This window comes from Cylas formicarius, unplaced genomic scaffold (assembly GCF_029955315.1).
Source record: "Cylas formicarius isolate icCylForm1 unplaced genomic scaffold, icCylForm1.1 PGA_scaffold_2__14_contigs__length_35257938, whole genome shotgun sequence".
In the NCBI taxonomy this organism is placed as follows: Eukaryota; Metazoa; Arthropoda; class Insecta; order Coleoptera; family Brentidae; genus Cylas; species Cylas formicarius.
In genome coordinates, this window is record NW_026844319.1 from 4840112 (window position 1) to 4855177 (window position 15066).

The window sequence follows — 15066 nt, forward strand, 5'->3', positions numbered from 1 at the left end:
AAAGCTCATAACGTCAAAACAAATATCCAAACAAAAATTAATTGAATGTGCAAAAATCCGCATCTGTTAAGGCAAGGAGCCTGATGCTCTACATATTTTTTGAATTTTAGTGACATAAGGGAACAAGTTTACAATGACATAAAAACTGTTACAAAACCTATACCAGTTTTAAATTGCGTATTTTGCCAGAAACGTTTAAAAAATCAAAAGCTCTGACAAGTCATGACTAATATGGAAAAACAAAATTAAAACTCGAAGAAATACGAATTTAAATGCTTCATGCTATTTGACAGAATCACGTAAAACAATAAATAAACTCGCACATTGGGATTTTTGTTTAAAACAGTTAAAGGCAAGTTTGTGGATTGAATTAGTGAATTCTCCAAGAAGAAATTTATACCTAGAAGAACTTAGAAATTTTTTGAAACGGTTTTCTAAGGAGCAAGTCATTGAAGCAGTAGCGCATCACACTAAGACGGAAACGTCCAACTATTTATCCTTTGCTTCGTCAGCAATGACGAAGATTTGCCAAAATATTAAAACGGAAATAAATGGCATAATTTAAATTTAAAAATTTGAAAATTAAGGATTACAAAACGCACGGTCAGACAATAACCGACTTAGCGGTTCCGGCGGGCGCTTAGGTTCGTTTTTGTTTTGTTTTTCACTTGCGTAGGGAATATAATACACGTATTTCTCTCATAGTTGAATTTTTTGATTAATTACTTGTTACATAGGAATGGTGCCGTTTTATTATATTTGACATTAGTAATTATTTGTATTATATTTTATTGGCAACACTTCATATTAAACTAATAATACATAAGTGTACATAGAAGCTACAATAAAAACTAAAATTATATCTTTAATAACACCTGAAATTATGTAGAAATAAAAAGTTAATCTTAAAAAAATTACTTTTTTTTTGAAAGAGGCATAAACTTCTATAAATTGATGTCAAGATAAAAATTTTACAAATTTTAGAATCTTAATTCAAACTTTCTTTTAAATAATGCGATCAAAAATATTAATATTCATTTAATTGCGTCAACGTAAATAAAACGCAAACAAACATTTCAAACTGAAATTGTTTATATAAATATTTTTGCCTCTTATAATGAATTCATAGGCTAAGGGGTATTTGCTGTTTAAGAAATTTTAAAGGCCTAACAATCCAGACACATTTTTAAAAAATTATTTTATAATAGTTCCACCCCTCAAAAATTCATTTGAACCCTCTGTATATTATTAAATACCTTACAAAAATTACAAGAACTACAAAAACTTCATTAAAATGGCTTGATTATATTTGTGTTTTTGATGTAACTTTAATCAAAAACTCTGGAGTTCTACAGGCTCGTCTGAGTGATTATTTTCCTATTTTAAAAACATAAATGTGTAGCAATTTTACACTGTCCCTAAGAATACAAAACCAACTGGTCGTACAAAAATCGTATGGTGCAGGGGGTGGTGGGAGTGAATTTTATAATAAAAATGACAAAAAAATATTATTATGTTGTTGTTATCTACGACATACAGCCATTAAACTGACAAAACCGCTTTTCAATATTTTTATTAGAAATCTTTTTTTTTTCATTTTAAATACACACCGCATAATGCTTTTACATCTTTAACGAATACACGCTTGTCCTGAAAACTCATTTTTATGTTATCGTTTACCTCGCTGTAACTTGAAAATTATTTGGTTTATCAAAAAAATGCTTTTTATAAATCATATGCATTGAAGATCAACGAATCAGCTACATTTTCAAAAACTATAATCGGATGGATCGTTTATTTTTAATTAGTAAAATAATGAAGCCCTGTCGTGAACATCACGGCCGCCAGCGAAGCAGAGAGAAAGGGTCAAATTTGCAAAAACGGTCAGGTAATAAAAGACTTGCGGTTACGGCGGCCGCTTAAGATCGTTTTTGTTTGTATACCATCTTTCGTAGCGAATGTGATACATATTTGCCCTCATAGTCGAATTTTTTGAGAGGGATGATACTCTTTTGTTATTTTTGACATTGCAACATTGCATATTAAACCAATAGTACATAAGTGTACATAGAAGCTAGAATAAAAATTAAAATTATATCCATAATAACAACTAAAATTAAGTAGAAGTAAAAAGCTAATCTAAAAAAAAACCATTCGTGTTGGTCGGGGATCATTTTTGTCTCGCTTATCTAAAGTCACAGAAAATTGAATGTCTGCATACCATTTTTTATATTGACAGGTGTTTAGAACTGATGTATACTCTTGTAATATTGCTTCTTTTATCAATACATGTGAAATTTTTCATTGAATTTTACATTATATGGCAAAAGTTTAAAGTTTCCAGGTATAGTTTCATTTATTGAAATTTGTGTGTATGATACTGTGTGACAACAAGCGTGGCTGGTTTCAACCAGTTTTTTTGACTTGGTCTCCTAATAGGTTAAGAGTCCCAAACCAATAAGTTTAGGGGTATATTCTTTTTTCATTTAAACTCATCATCTTGACAAATATTAAGTATTTCCGTTTCTTTCCTGACATTACATGTTTCGCTGGAGCCAAGAAGACTTGTTAAAAAATATAAATTATTTGGAATATGCGTTTTGTAATCCTTAATTTTCAAATTTTTAAATTTAAATTATGCCATTTATTTCCGTTTTAATATTTTGGCAAATCTTCGTCAGCAATGATGAAAATTTGCCAAAATATTAAAACGGGGTTTTTGAAAAAGTAACAGATTCCAAATAGTTACACCAAGGTAAACGATAAAATAAAAATGAGCTTTCAAGGCAAGCGTTTATTCGTGTGCGTAACTAATACCTCGACCAATAAAAATGTTTTAAATATACTGATCCTTTTTATTTAGTTTTAGATAATATAAATTTAAATAAACCAAAAAAATACTCAAAAAATATTAAAAAAGGTTTGTGCAAAATCAGTCAGAATTATTAAGGTTTTGTCGTATTCCCATAAAATCTTAGCAAAAGTTGACACCTTTTTAAAAAATATGTAGCTCCTCCAAAACTAAATCCGCAGCACGTCACAAAGCGACCGCCAGCAAATTAAATTTAAACGCATCCGGAGCCATTTGTGACGTGCAAACGTGCAACGGATTTCGTTTTGGGTGAACCACGTTTGCAGTATCGAGCGAATTCTATATACAGCTGAATCTCTTTACTCATTGTGACTTCCTTAATATACAATCTAACAGTAAAACATATCTTGTCACTTCTTGTATATATGAGAAACTTGGCATCATCGCGGAGTCGTATATGGCAGAAGTCAGAATGAGTGTCTGATGTGCAATAATTTTGAAAAGAAAAATATTTACCCCTCTTATGCGAAACGATATATTTAAGCCCCCCTCATCATATATACATCGAAAGTTTTATAATATACGTCCCGTAAATAGTGGATGTCAGGCCGCCTGCTTCACGTAGCGGAAGTCCCAACTTAACAAGTATCTATATATATATATATATATATATATATATATATATATATATATATATATATATATATATATATATATATATATATATATATATATATATATATATATATATATATATATATATATATATATATATATATATATATATATATATATATATATATATATATATATATATATATATATATATATATATATATATATATATATATATATATATATATATATATATATATATATATATATATATATATATATATATATATATATATATATAGTAGAATACAAACCGAAGCAGTACAGTTCATAATATTTCAGCATACCATCTTTCCGATACAGAAGTCAGCGTACTGAATAAAGGATTTAACTACGCAATAGCTCCAAAAAGAGTACCCCTCGAAGAGATCGTTTCCAACGTCGAAGCAAGTCTTTCCACCATAGACGAACAAGATGCGGAGTTAATTAGGCAAGATGTCGCCAGAGTCTTAAGACAGTCAAAACCACCGCAACCAAACTTAAGCAGAGAAGAAATGCAAGCCTTAAGAAATCTAAACAAAAACGAAAACATTCTAATAATGCCAGCAGACAAAGGAAATGCCACTGTCGTCATGAATACGTCGGATTATAATGCAAAATTGGAGGATATTTTGAACGACCCAATATACAAACTAGTCACCAGAGATCCCACGACATATTTGGAAAAAACAACTAAGTCCAAAATTCTCGATTCATCAATAAACGAAGATACAAAGAAGAAACTTATTCCGAGGGAAAAATCGAGTCTCGTTGCCCAAAATTCTACGGGCTCCCAAAGATCCATAAGGACGGGGTTCCCCTGCGTCCAATCGTAAGCGCCTTTAACTCACCATTATGCAAGCTGGAAAAACATCTGGCCAGTGCACTTCAGCCTATAGTGGAAAAGGCAGATTCCTATGTTAAAAACTCAGAACATTTCACTCAGATTTTAGGTTCTCTCAGGATGGACAAGGACGACATTATGGCAAGTTTCGATGTCAAATCCCTCTACCCGAGTATTCCAGTAAAAGAGGCACTCTTGCTTATAGAAGAAAACGAAGATCTTCCGCCATACATAATGGATCTGTCAAGACATTGCCTGAAAAACGCTTACTTTATGCACAACGGGAAAATTTACCGACAAATAGATGGAGCAGCAATGGGATCATCTCTCTCACCTGTGATTGCTAACCTCTTCATGATTTACTTCGAAAAGAAAGCAATAGAGAAGGCAAATCTGAAGCCAAAACTATGGACAAGATACGTTGATGACGTATTTGGTGTATGGCCTTTTGGCAAGGAGGAGCTTTTGAAATTCCTAGATCATCTGAATTCCATCCACCCAAGGATTCAATTTACAATTGAACTTGAAGAGGATAACAGTCTGCCCTTTTTAGATGTGCACATCACAAGGACCGAAGATGGACACTTGGAACACACTGTCTATAGAAAACCAACACACAATAATAGATATCTGAACGCTAAATCTCATCACCACCCATCACAGATACAGGCAGTGGCATATACATTAATTGCTCGGTCCTTCAGGCTCACAAACGAGAGGAACAGAGATAAAGAACTGAAGAAAATTAGTACCTGTCTTCGACAAAACGGATACCAAAGGCGTACCATCAGCAAGGCAATCAGTAAACAACAACAGCCGCAGCAGAGAGTGCAGGACGAGACCCAACGAAGATCGATCGCTGTCCTGCCATACATCAAGGGGGTTACTGACAAAATCGGCCGAATATTACGGAAACACGACATATCAACGGCATACAAACCTGACCATACCATCGGAGCAATACTAAGAAACCCAAAACAAAAAATTACTCTGGAAAACCAAGGAGTATACAGTGTAGCATGCGGATCGTGCAGCCTGACGTATGTGGGACAGACCAACAGAAGGATTTCAGCCAGGCTCGAGGAACATCGTTTAGCCATAAGAAACAAACAAACAACATCTGCTTTGTTTCAGCACCAACATCAGACAGGCCATAAAATTGATTTCGGCACTTGCAAACAAATAGCTAATATTCCTGATTTTAGGACTAGGATTATACGAGAGGCCATCGAAATAGAAAAGTCCGGACACCTCAATACGAGAGACGACGCTCTGCATTTATCCAACACGTGGAGAACAATAATCAAACAGCAGGGCGATGCGCAGCAGCCAACGGGGACATCGCAACTACGATCGGGCGAAATTAACAACGCGACAATTCAGGGGGCGGAGCCACCTCCCCCCACGCACAAGCAGCACCGTTACCATCTCCGGCGCAGAGTATAAATACCGCACGCACCGCCGATAACCTCCCAGTGTTCGAAGTGTTTTCGGAGCGCGAGCATTGAAGATGCCAAGTGAGATTTTGGCGAAACGTCTGCAGGATTCCAGTCGGATGCAAGATTTGCAGGATTCCAGTCGGAGTTCAACGAGTGAACGGATGATATCCCGGAATATAGTGTCATCACATTTTTCCATCCGTGAATCAATACGTGAGGATATATATATATATATATATATATATATATATATATATATATATATATATATATATATATATATATATATATATATATATATATATATATATATATATATATTTGCGAATAGGGTCCATACACCTCCGTACGCTATACGACGAGGTAGCTTCCGCCTCCGAATTTACGTGTTCGCCTCCGATTTCGGAGTCGAAAGCGTTTTGCCTTGTTTTCAACATTTTTCGCATAATAAATGCTCCCTCTATCGTATGGCAAAATTTTTCCGGGAGTCGAAAATGACCAATTTCGTTTTGGTATACAACGTAGTTCGTCGAAAATCTCACCAGAGTGCACTCGTGTTATATACGTATATACAAGCTCGATATATCTAGGTTCAGTGTGCCTCCGTACACTCAGCGGTTCAGTCTGCTTCAACGAATTGGCAACCGCGCTGGAGGCGGTGGTGATCTATTATTATGAAATATATATTTTCATAGTTCCGGATCATATATCGGTGGATATTTCTTTAAAAACATGATTCTATTTTCGCCATACTGAATGAAAGATTTTGGTTTAGCGCTTATTTTAAAATTATTTAAAGGATTCAAGAAAGTAAGTATAACAAAATGTACGAAAATGTAGTACACTTTTTTTTTCGGACGTCAATTTATTTTCAAAATACCGGCTCTTAAAATTAAAAATTATTTCAAGTGATTTTTACATTTAAACACCCTGTAAATCAGTGTATAATATCATATTTCATAGAAGATGTTAAGATTAAATCTTAATATTTTGTAGTCAGGACTCTAGACTCAAAATATTTTCAAAAGAGTTGAAGTGGGAAAAGCCTATTTGAGATTCTGCTTAGCACAATATAGGAAAAAAAGTTCATATGAACTCCTAATCCTAAAATGCTTTATTTCCGAAATAGAGTGCCTTTAGTTTCTTGTTCTAAAATTGAGATTTTTATTAACTTAAAAACGATTTAGCTAATTTTACGAGATGTATTCTGCAAGTAAATTGTTGTTTTTTTACAGAAGAAAAACTCACATATTTTTTTTGAGGTTTTTATTAATTATTCAGATTAATCCGCTAAAAATACATATTCGTCTCTCAACTGTTTTGGAGCACAATATCCAAAAAAGTTTCGCAGTGTATTTAATTACGAAAACAGAAAAACATAAAATAAAGTTGTCTCTTAAAATCACCTAAAGGGTTTTTGAGCTCTTAATAAAAGCCTCAATTTTTTTAATATATATTTTTTGGTTAGCTTTGGTTGGATATTTATCTTTTGAAATATTCATGTTTATCTTAAACAATAAAACCAGGAAATATACACGAGGTTTAAAATACCGATTTGGATAAAAATTGATAGAAACAAAAGTCAAAAGAATTCCAGTTTCCAGTAATACCTCATTTTGAAGGCAAATGTCAGCTTATTTTACGTCGTAAGTGCCAACCAACTGGTCCAGTTCATTTTGTAGGTTTCAAATGTAAATGAATTATTTAAACTAGAGCACAAAATAATGCCTAGAGTGGTAAATCATGGACGTCGATACGTAAGTGTGATGACTATAATGAAGCTTCTAGTAACGCTTTGATGATTTTTTGTGTTTTTTTTTTAAATATAGATTTGCGTTTTATATTCACTGATGAACCTCCTGTTTAAAAGAAAATATTCTGGAATAATTCTACATTCAGTTTATCGTTCGTGCGTGTATTTTCTAGTTTCATTGCTTAAGATGAACATGAATGAATCAAAATATAAATACCATAAAACCGAAACCAAAAAAATAAGAAATTGCGGGATACAAATTGAAAAAAAACTTAGCAAAAGCAAATTGCACCTATTATTGAGCTGGACATTTGTTTTTTCACAAATAGCAACCAGTTTTTATAGATAATATCATCTTAATAACGAACATACCACATTAATTAAAAAAAATATTGCTAATGAGGTTTAGGTTCATAAAGAGCTAAAATTATTTAAAATTTAAACATGTAAAATTAATACCTACAAAATGTCAACAATTTTTGAAAGAAATGTTATCTCAAAAACTGATAAAGTTATCAAAAATTCACCGAATTTGTTGTTTAGTTTTAGATTTAACCATATAGACAAAATAACTCATTAGTCGAGTCTTTCTAACAGAAGTTTAAAAGGTGGTTTAGCAATCAAAGATCAATCAAATCAACCAAATTATGTTAAATTATATAGATGGTAAATAAAACACCATAAAATAATTTTATATTTCGTCATCAGAACGATACAATTATAAAACTTAAATATTTTCAATAAGATTTAACTCTTCTAATTTAGTTTAGTCTAGTTTACAAATTCGAATTCGAATAACCATTCGGTTGATTTTAAAGTCATGTAGACAGAGAGTCGTGGTATATTTTTGATTTTAGTCTTGCATTTGGGGGTTTAGAAGGTTACTGGGTAAAAATTGATCGTTTTGATATAATTGACAGACACACTTGAATCATGCAGTGACCAACTGACTAACTTCTTAAAATGAAAAGAAAAAACTTAAACATATCCTGGTTGCAGGTACTATTTGGATATCTAAATAAGACCATAGTAATGTAAAAGGAAATATAATTAAAAAAAAAAGAAAACTCCCAGTTTTACAAACATAACTTTTAAAATTATTAGATTCTATACTCAGATCATAATAGTCAGAATACATAGACTTCAAGATATGATAACAAATAAAATAAGTACTTACGTCTTGTTTGTCGACATTTTGGAATGTATTTTATTCCTTCTTTGAGACTGCAATAATAAATTGACAATTGCATACTAGCTCTTATTTTAGCCATTTTAGCCATACAAGAAAAATATGGCTGTTAAAATAATTTGATTTAAATTGATATTATCCCAAATGTATCATTACAAATTCATTAAGGAATAAAACCAATTCTGAAGAATCGATAAACAAGTACTAAGTTGTATTTATGAAAAAAGAAATTCTGCTGAGGGGAATCAACATATATATTTATTCGCTCTTCTTTGAATAAGTGTTGTAAATGAACGTTTTAACTCGGACCCAATCCAAGTTGCCAAATACATCTTCATGGTTTTTGAAAAAATTAGTGACTTCACGTTTTCTTGGGGCTTTCTTGTTCTTTATATGTCCCTTAAAGTGCGCGAGAGCTAATTTTTTTTGCTGCTGAGACCACCTAACTCTACCGATTATATTACTTTCCTTTTCCGGACCAGCATTTTGAATATGGTAGACAGATGTCGCTTGAGTGTTTATGACAGGTATCGCTTGGGTGTTTATATCAGATATCGCTTGGGTGTTTAGTACTTGGGTTTTTATGTCGGGAGTCGCTTCGGTTTGTATGTCATCCTGGAATTCACCATCAGATTCCGCCAATTCAGTGTTCGGGTCTATATCAATAGAGTTTATTTCTTTGTTCCGGTATTCTATTCCCTTTCCTTTATCAAATAAACATAAAAACTTTGCAACTTTTGCTGTTTGAAATGCATCCTGAGTAATTTCGTAAAATTGTTGATGAGTTTTGTCAGTGTGGCCCATGAATTTGGCGAACTGAGTGTAATCATTTTTGTCCAAATTCATTATTTGCATTAAGGTGGCAATTTGTTTTCGCAAGCGATTTGACGTCATTGCTTCTGGATTTTTAATTTTACTAGATTTGGCGAATTTTTTCATAACAATATCTCCCCTAACCCACTGACTGACAACTCCGGGGTATGCAAATAGGTATCGGTTTTGTTTGGGTACAATATCAGTTTTTTCTCTTATTTCAAGAAGTAGGTTTATAAAGGTTTGTACAATTTCGGGAAATAGAATAACTATCGCTCGACTGCCTTTTCCGCCTGCTACTACGCGTTTATGACTTGAAGTTAATGCTTTCTCCGACTCAGTTAGTTGTTCTAAAAATTCTGTTTGATTACTTGCTGCAAAATTCGTTAAATAAGATTTAATTTCTACATATTGGACATCACCAATTCTTCGGCGATTAAATAGAATAGTAAATGCTAACGAAGCATCAACAAGATTCTTAAAAGCTTTTATATTAGTAGTATCTGTTTTTAATACAGCAGCATTTTTATTAGCAACCTCTATGATATGGTTTCTGTAAGTTATTATGTCATTGGTTAACGGTAATATAACAGGTTTATTCCACTTTTTTTCTGCTAGGTCCTTAAGGGCCAATGAAGACACTTCGCCGTTCCACTGAGTTTGGACCAAAAATCTGAATCTCTTTATTTCTTTTAATCTACCTTCCAAATTATCACATTTAAAGTCGGAAGAATTTTTTAATAAGAGATGTGTAGTTAGTTCACATACTTGTTGAAGTGTAGTGCTTAAATGAATGGCCAAACTTGGAGCATTATATGTCTTCTTTTCATGGTCATATCCACTGATCCCTTTGGCAGAAAGAACAACGTCATCAAAGAGAGCAGGTGTTAGTATTTCGAAGAAAGATAATGTGGGTTTACGAATTCTACTTCGCATTTCAATTAGCAATCTGGCACATTCTCGCATTTTATTGGAACAAGGTATTGAAATCTGAGCGCGTTTGTGTTTTTTTAAGTAATATTCGCCAAAATGTCGAATTAGAGAATCCTTCCTTGCTAAAAATCCAATTTCGTCCTTCGCCATTTTTCGAAATACTTCATTTTTTACTCTTACTGTGGCAGCTGAATTTGCATATTCGCTTGCACAAGCCACCATTGTCTGGGAGGCCGCGACATGCCTTACGTATTGACCCGTTTCATTAATTGGTTTTATAATACATTTTTTGTAGTGTCTTCTTAAATATTTTTTGGCAATAATACGTTTACAATGAACACATGGTAACCTTTCGAAGGGCGGGTTGTCACTTTGAATATATTCCTCGAACTTTACCTGATATCTTAACAGAGCTAAAATTTTTCTTCGCATTTGTTTGCCTTCTTTTGTATTTTTTGGAAAATTCATAAGGGCCTGTACTTCCCTTTCTTCTGAGTGATGTCTCATTAGATGCCGCTCAAAATTGGTAACATCTATTCTACAAAATTTGCAGATTGTTCTTTTCTTTCTGTGTTTATCTAAACGATCTTCGACATACTGAGAAATTGCGTTCTGGACTGGGCTGTCGGTAGCAGTATTACTTTGGCCACATATTTCTTGATATGGTACGTGACTACTTGTTAAAATATTAGTTACATTTATGTGTTCCTGGCCGACGGTAGCGCTGTCAATTTGACCACATATTTCTTGATTTGTTATGTGATTACTTATTAAAATATCAGTTACATTTTTGTGTTCACTGTTCTGCGGAATATCGCTGTCCAACTCTGATGAATTGTACTTAGGCTTAACACTTATTTCTTGCTCACTATTCAAGTCTGATGAGATGTATTTCCTAAATTTGGGCTTAACACTTATTTTTTGATTTGGTTTTTGTTTACTATTCTGCGAAATATCGCTATCTAAGTCTGATGAAATGTATTTTCTAAATTTGGGCCTATAACTTATATTAACTTCAGAAGATACACTTGAGGTGCAAACAGTTGAAAGATCATCATATTCACATTCACGCTTTCCAATAATGTCTAGTAGACCATCCGTTGTGTTATCGTACATGTTTTCTTCGGACCTATCATTGTTTGTATCTTGAAATTCTGCGAAGTAAGACACGGTCAGTCGTGGATCGGCATCATTTGTGATTCCTTCTTTTGATACATTATGATTTCGCAATGTGGTAATATGTTTCACATATGGTACTATTGGTGACTCATAGTTTACAAAGGCGTAATCATAATCCCATGCAATAACATCTGGCTTTTTGGTCTGGTTAATTTCATCCGGTTGATTTTCTTCGTCGAATATCCAATTCAGTAACCTCTGCCTCTTTACTTTTTCATCTTGATAAGATGTTCAAGAAATTGCTTCATATAATACACTAGTTCAAAAAAGGTAAAACCCGCGCAGTGCAACTAAATTCAGGGGTGTGTTTTTGAGAACTGGATGGGTTTGTCCAGTTTTAGTTTTTTCCGCTGGTTTGAAAATATTTATTTTAAGTGCATAAACATTACATTTACAGGGTGAACAGGTAGCAGATCTATTAATTAAAATAAAAACGCCCGGCAAAAATTTTTGCATTTTTTGAACTAATTTTTCTGAATTAATTTAATAATAATAATATGATTTAATTTAATGTAGCCTTTGTGAATAAGTGGAAAAGCTGTTGCCAGTAACTAGCTAGCAGTAACAGTAACTAACATGTCGACTTTTTCGTTGTGTGTGAATATTTTTAAAATAAAATGTGAAAAAAAAACGATTTGTCAAACATTAGTCTAATTATTGAGAGATGCGACTTTGCTAATTGCTTCCAGTTACAAATAAATTGTAACAATTGCGAATTTTTAATGATATTTTTTGGTAAAATTAGAAAAATTACCCAAATCTATCTCCGCAATAGAGCTGAGACTTAGCGCTTATTCCATTCTGTACAGTATATCTAGGTACCTACTGTTTTAAGTTTAAAAAGTTCTGCATCGCTTAAAACCCTGGGGTAAATTTGAAATACAGTATTTCTGTCAATTTTAATCGTAAAACCTCTATCATACGGCATAAGCATCGCCAATATCTAAATCCACTTAAAAAAAGTTGCAGGCAAAAATAAAAAAAGAACAAAAACTGCATTTTTTAAATTATTTTGACATTGTTTTCAGAGTTTACTTTTCATAAAAATACATATACGGAGTCTCATCTGGACGGGAATTTCAATTTCCTACAAATAATCTTTATATGTACAATTATGCACCTAAAAAGCATAGTTTTCGAGTTACAGCTGAAAAAGCAAAAAGTGGATAAAGTTACCTCGTTCTCAAAAACACATCCCTTACTTTACTAGCACTTGGCAGTTTTATATTTTATTAACACCAATTTAACGCATGTAAGAATAAAATTGCTTGAATGCCTTAGTTCCTTTTACCCCTGTTTTTTTTGACATCAATATACTAGTCGGTTTGCCGACTATTCAATCAATACGACAAAAATGCATATCAATATTTAAAAAATATAAAGATTCAAAAATATATTTTTACAAAAAATGAACCCAGAAAACAATTTTAAAATAACGATTAAGTTATAATTTTTGTATTTTTTTAAAAATATGTTTGCCTGTAACTTTTTTCTGACTGGATTTAGGTATAGATAATGCTGTACAAAAATAAAGCTTATAGAATTTCATAAAAAATGGTAAATATTCATTAAAAAATCATAAAGTTAACCTAAAAGAAGAAAAAACCAGAAAGGATAATTTTGAAATACACTTTCTCGTCCAATTTTAGTCGTAAAAACCCTTGCCACCCGTCATTTTGTAGGAAATTTTTATTAACTTTATTTCTAAAAAATTACAGACGAAAATATCAACAAAGCTAAATTTCAAGTTTTTTTAACAGTTTTTTGGGTTTAGTTTTCGTAAAAAAATACATTTTTCAGTTAACTAGGAGTCATTTCGATAGTAAATTTAATTGTCGGCAAAAAAAATCTTGATACAATTATGACTTCAAGTTATAGCCGAAAAAACAAAAAAGTTGACAAATTTAATTCATTCCCAAAGATGCAACTCTAAATGTTTGTTTTCATTAGCCTCTACAAGGTGTTTAATTAATTAATGCGCCAAATTTTTATGGTATATTCTACAGCGAAAATAAGCCCTAATTTCCTATATAAACATATGATCCAAAATCCTTTCCGAGATACAGAGTGTTGAAATACTAAGAAAAAAAAAAAACTATTTTTTTATTATAATTTTCAAACCACTCTAGATACTTTAAATGGCAAGAAGGAAAAAAAAGAATACCTTCCACACCTTGAACACGCTTTATGGAATTGTCTCATATCAATTTTACTTCTAAATAATAAAAACTTCACAAAAATAATTTGAAACTTTAGGTCTTTAATGTTTATTTTTATTATCATAATTTTGACGACTTCGCCATGCATCAAAATGGTTTTTACTTTTTTTACTTGAAACCGGTGCATCGTTCGGAAAAAAGTAATGAGATTAAATTTGTTCCAAATTGAATGTGTCGCACTATTTTTTGTTTAAAAAATATTCTATTCAAATCTGGTACGGACGTAACTGCTATTTTTTTTTTTAATTTTTGGCATCAAAAAATGTATTTTGCTGCTTGAACGCAGTGTACAAAATGTCAATGAAATATCTGGTGTAACTACTCTTATAAATAAATTAAAATGACCAATCTAATTAATTAACTTTGTACCAATTTAAGTCAAAATGTTTTTCAACTCAGAGCGCTAAAGTGTATATTTTCTGATAGAAAGACCAAAAATATTATTTAATTCACGAGACACGGCTATATTGGAGTTGTAAATTTGGCAACACCACAGGAGGCGAACCCTACCGTTATAAATTACGTTTATATATTCGATGAGGTAAAAAGGTACTAATCATGATAAGAGTTGGAGGCGATCTAATCAGATACCTTATATGTTTCGCCAAAATCCCACTTGGCATCTTCAATGCTCGCGCTCCGAAAACACTTCGAACACTGGGAGGTTATCGGCGGTGCGTGCGGTATTTATACTCTGCGCAGGAGATGGTAACAGTGCTGCTTGTGCGTGGGGGGAGGTGGCTCCGCCCCCCGAATTGTCGCGTTGTTAATTTCGCCCGATCGTAGTTGCGATGTCCCCGTTGGCTGCTGCGCATCGCCCTGCTGTTTGATTATTGTTCTCCACGTGTTGGATAAATGCAGAGCGTCGTCTCTCGTATTGAGGTGTCCGGACTTTTCTATTTCGATGGCCTCTCGTATAATCCTAGTCCTAAAATCAGGAATATTAGCTATTTGTTTGCAAGTGCCGAAATCAATTTTATGGCCTGTCTGATGTTGGTGCTGAAACAAAGCAGATGTTGTTTGTTTGTTTTTTATGGCTAAACAATGTTCCTCGAGCCTGGCTGAAATCCTTCTGTTGGTCTGTTCCACATACGTCAGGCTGCACGATCCGCATGCTACACTGTATACTCCTTGGTTTTCCAGAGTAATTTTTTGTTTTGGGTTTCTTAGTATTGCTCCGATGGTATGGTCAGGTTTGTATGCCGTTGATATGTCGTGTTTCCGTAATATT